General features: G+C 50.0%; 1 pseudogene; it reads left to right on the top strand.

The window, feature by feature from the left end:
* The first annotated feature begins 1,350 nt into the window (after positions 1-1,350).
* LOC120844523 lies at positions 1,351-4,865 on the top strand (annotated as a pseudogene).
* Positions 4,866-5,305: the final 440 nt, after the last annotated feature.

Raw genomic sequence — 5,305 nt, 5'->3', positions numbered from 1 at the left:
ACGACATCCCCACGAACCTACGACAAATTGGCGTCCGCGACAGGACGAGGCTGTTTGAGCATTGTTTAAATAGGAAAGAGACTATCAGTACGAAAGAATATATCGGGCTTGCAGAGCGCTTGGGGCTGCGCGACGTGGAGTTAAGGGCTTGGGTGGAGTGAGTGGAGTCTGAACAGGCGCAGGAAAAAGAGGGAGAAAGGCTCTCACGTGAGGATCGCGCAGGCGAACGAGAGGCGACAAAAGTGAAGTTAGATGCTGAGCGCGCGCTAGCCGAGTGCGAACGCGAAACTTTGTTACTGAAAGTCCGGTTGGCAGAGGCCGAGATTCAAACCAGAGTAACAGCAGCAGGCGACCAAGGTGCGGTGGAGGCTCTTCATTGCTAATTAATCCGCACAAGATGATCCCACCCTTCGGTGAACGACGGGATGATCTGGATGCGTATTTGAAACGCTTTGAACACATCGCAGCGGGATACAATTGGCCGAGAGAAAAGTGGGCCACAGCTCTGAGTATGTGTCTCAGCGGGGAGGCTTTGAAGGTCATTGGTCGACATGATCCGGAGGATTCGATGGATTACGAGAAAACGAGGTTAGCGTTGCTGCAGCGTTTTCGTTTCACCGCGGAGGGGTACAAGTAGAAGTTCCGTGAGAGCAAACCCCAGGATGGTGAAACCGGAAAACAGTATGCGGCAAGAATTGCCAGTTTCTTTGATCGCTGGGTGGAACTTTCCGGCACGGCGTCTATCATTGAAGGGCTACGAGACTTGGTAGTAACCGAGCAGTTTCTTAATAACTGCCACAGTCGACTAGCGCTGTTCCTCAGAGAGAGGAAATGTAAGACTCTCAGCGAAACGGCTGAGGTGGCGGACAGTTTCCTGGAAGCCCAACGACAACGCAACCTGCTCGTATTTGGGGAAAAGACTGAGTTGGGGGACACAAGAGGAAAGGAAGTAAACACTACCAACAAACCTCTGGTCAAATGCTTTGTATGCGACAAACCGGGACACAGGGCATCTGACTGCTGTTCCAAACCGAAACAACTCTACTGCATGTACTGCCGTCGAACAGGTCACGATGCTAAGACCTGCACAAAGGGCAGCGACTCGACGGAAGCTTCCTGTTGTGTGTCTCTAGGAAGCAGAAAAAGACATTCGCATCAGGCCTCGGAACCTAATCCTAAAATCGAAGAGGGCGATAGAAACGGTATTGATGTTGAGCAACGGGGGGCCAAGACAACGTACGACATGCCTGTTTTAAAAGGTACACTTGACGGCCAGGCTGTCTCCGTCTTAAGGGCACCGGTAGCAACACCGTGGTGGTGCGTCGCTCGCTCGTCCAGGAGGCAGGACTCATGGGGACCACAGCCACATTGCGGCTGATAGATGGCCGAAGCATCGACGTTCCTGAGGCGCAAGTGGATATCACCTCCCTCTATTTCACGGGGACCGCAGTGGCCAAGTGCCTGGACGCCCCAATTTACGATGTAATAGTCGGCAATGTTCCCGGCTCGCGTGACGCATCCTCGCCCGATCCTCATTGGAAAGAACCGGCGGGGGAATCTAAAGCTCGGGGAGGAACTCCCATGAATGACGAGAAGCCAGAGCATCTCGCACCCACTTCGATCCTAGCCGTATCAAGGGTTACTGGGCAACGCCGAAAAGCGCCCACCGTTGACATTGGCGCCATGCAGGTGACCGCGAAGAAACCCGTGCTCGCCGAGCGGGTGTTGGGCACCGTCCAGTGGTTCAACGCAAAGGACGGCTATGGCTTTATCAACCGCAACTACAGTGTACTAGAATACTTGGGTAGTGTTGGGACCGAAGGGGCTCGCCTGAAGCGCGTGGTATTGATCGCGACAGGTGTCGCGTCCGGCGCCTTATCCGGAAGGTGTGCGCATGCGCGGCTGCACGTGCGAAAATATGAATCTTTGGTGCCGCTTTGGTGGAGTGCACGTAGGATTTCTGCTACAGCTACGACCTGCCAGCGGTCGTACCGCGGCATCAATTACGCTGCGGCACGATCGTTAGCAACATGATGCTTCAATGTATTGGACGGTACAAGCTACATTACCCTTCCTTTACATAAAAACAATTGCGACTTTAAAGAAGCGGTTTCGGTTTGTCGGATGGTGAGCATTTTAAATGAAATGCCCATTTCCTTGGTCGCAAATGCCGAACATTAGATATTTGAAAGGGATATCTAAAACTCGGAAGCGGTTTTTTTTTTTTCCTATCTTTTTTATAACGGAACGAAACAGCACATACTAAAGTTCGAGATTGTTTTAGTATGTTTTTAATACCCCAGGTTAACTTCTCTGTCTTCTTTTCTGTCCGTCTTCTTTTTCTTGACCTTAATCAGGTCGTTTCACTTGTCACTCATTCTTGTGTCCATTTATGCGACAAACCACCCAAGCGACGGTCGCAAAGGGGTGAGAATCTTCTATTTCTTCGTGGCTGCCACGACCATCCGAGAATCACCCGACGTTCACTTGTAAGAAATGGCTTATAAGCCGTGACAATTTTTATCACGCGTTTTAACATTTAACTTAAGTCCAAAAACTGAGACAATGTGGGCTGAACAAGTAATGCTTATAAGATTCAAAGAAAACAAGAAACTATTTCACATCATTTTGAGCAGAAAACATGAGCACACGTAGATCAGGCAAGGAAAAAGTTGTAATAACTTACAGCACGGCATTGAAATAATGGCTACAATGTGCAGCGCATACATGGTTACAATATGCAGCGCATTATCCTCTTGAGGGAAAACCATCTGAAACCTACACGCTCACAACAATACATTAAACCGACAGCTCCTTTCTGACAACCAGGTAAGTCTCGCCTGAGCTGGGTATTCGAAGGGAAGCACCCATGGTTCCACAGGGGGCGTATCTGGTTCACGCAGACATTCAGGGTGTTTTTGTTTTATTGTTTACAGAACTTTACATATTTTACAAAAAAAAGAATGTGGCAGATATGTGGATGCCGTCTTTCGTTATATCTGTAGGGTTCGGTGGACAATGAATGGGTGAATAATAACCGTTGCAATGTTTAATAATGAACCAAGATCTGTTCGTTAACTTGTTTATTAACGGCTTAATTGGCCATGGTGCAATTGCAGTTTTAAAAGGAGTCATTATTAAAGGCAAATACAATTTCGACAATTCGCGAAAAGGCAACGAAATTCGCAAAATTAATCGTAAAATTTTGCCCGTCTTCGCTTGATTCAGAAACCGCGTTACGAAAGTATTACGTAGAATAGTAACTTAGTCGTCTTGATCTGTGGCGCCGGCGAGTCCACCGAAGAAACGCTGTCGAGTTAGTGACGAGGGGACAGAAACAACCTGCGTCATTCTTCTACGCATCAATATCAGCACAACCTCATTCGCGCTTTCAGCGCGCAGTTTTTTTAATTAAGTGAAGAAAGGCAAAATTCTAACGATGAATATCTCAGGACAGAACGAGCGGGTTGGTAGAAATAATTAAGCTTGAGGAAGAAACGAAAATGGACTTACAAACACAACAAAAACGAACGCCTTGTTACTTTCGCTCAAAGCTCGTTGTTTGTTCGCGAACTTTTTAAATTAAGTTGGCCTTTAATGATCGCTCTCTTTAAAGCTGCAATTGCAACATGGCCCATCAAACATTTCATTAACCCTTTGCCCACCGCAAAAAGTGAAAAAAAAAATTGAAAATACCGATTTTTTTACGTGCCCTATACTCTGTTTCACCTTGTGTTGTACCGCAGGAAAGGCTACAAGCGCGAGCTCCTTGCTCTAGGGCACATATCGGCGGCACGAGCTCCCGTGCACCAAGGGTAGCTGCCAACGCTATGAGCTCGCGCTCCTAGCTTTTGCTACATGCACCGCTCAAAGAGAAAAAAGAAAAAAAAAAGGCGGGCTGCGCGAGCCGGATAACTCGACTACAGCGCCGCCAGGAACTGTCAATACACGCGTCCTCACGAGCTCCCGTTGCCGAGCCGCTCCGGTCCCAACACTACCCAAGTATTCTAGTACACTGTACCGCAACGACACGCGGGAAGACATCTTTGTTCACCGGACCGCCATCACGCGGGACAACCCGCAGAAGGTCACGCGCAGCGTTTACGAGGGTGAGACCGTCGAGTTTGACGTCGCCGGTGAGAAGGGACGCGGGGCTGCCAATGTGACCGTTCCCGACGGCGAGCCCGTACCGTGCTTCCCTTACGCCACGGACAGAAGACGCTTCAGAGGGCGATGATTCCCGAGACGGAGTCAACACCGACCGATGCCCAACCCGCGCCACGGTGTGCAGGACTCCGACGGCTTCCATGATGTTGTGCTCGTGCCAGACTCGCCGCAGCCGCAAACGCCACCGCAGCGATGGCTGCAGCCTGGGAGATCCTGCTTGCGCCGCCACTACCGCCGTCCCGGAGATATGAAAAGGAGCTCGCTACCCGCTGAAAACATGAGACCCCACTTCCAGTTTGAAGCGGAGGCCGAATACGAGGACACCCCAGCCCAGCGGAGGCCACACCGACGCTTCTATGGGAGGTACTTCCGCAGGCGTGGCGGAAGGTCTAGGAGTGATTCCCGGCGGTTCGAGTTCGAGAAAGAGCGCAGGGACGTGCCGGGTTCGTGGCGCAAGCCGAGACCTATGTCGACGTCGGCGTCGCCTTCGAGGGCGTACGCCGGACGTAACCAAGGGTTGAGCAACGAACACTTTTTGGCAGAAAGCGTTGAAAGCGCTCCGAAAAAAAGACGGCAAACAAGAAGAGCTTTATGCGTCCGCAAAGGGAAAGGCTGATTCCAAGCATTCCTTGGAGAGGAAAGAAATTTACGAGGAAACGTTCCCGCCGCAGACCGAGGAGTCGGTCATCCATCTGTGAAGGAAGCGACCTTGCAGCGGCAGAGTGGTCGCTACTACGATTTTAGACTTGGGAAGTAAGAATGAATTCACCTCCTTTGCTTGTGTTTTGGTCCTCATCTCGTGCATATTTGGTTCGGCTACCAATCGTGTCTTAGATGTGGAGAAGATTGAGAGGAGGTTTCGCGTCAAGCGAAAGTTCTGTGACGAGTGACTTAAGCGCGATTTCTGGTATCGTAAAATGAGGACGTATGCTGGGAAGGATGTTGAGCCTGGCCTTGCAAAAATAGTGCTTTCCTGTTGAACATATCAGGGGCTACGAGAACGTAAGGGCGGATTACGTGAGCCGCCTAGTCTAGTTGAGAGAAAGTGTGGTTTACGTTCGGTGATGGATTCCTGCGTTTTGAAATATTTGTCCTTCGAGTGTTTTCTGTGTACGTTTATTGATATGTGTAACCTTCG

The sequence above is a fragment of the Ixodes scapularis genome, unplaced genomic scaffold, assembly GCF_016920785.2.
Source record: "Ixodes scapularis isolate PalLabHiFi unplaced genomic scaffold, ASM1692078v2 ptg000800l_1__unscaffolded, whole genome shotgun sequence".
NCBI classification, from domain to species: domain Eukaryota; kingdom Metazoa; phylum Arthropoda; class Arachnida; order Ixodida; family Ixodidae; genus Ixodes; species Ixodes scapularis.
Note: the sequence above shows the minus strand (reverse complement) of the source record. Positions and strands in the feature narration are given on the sequence as shown.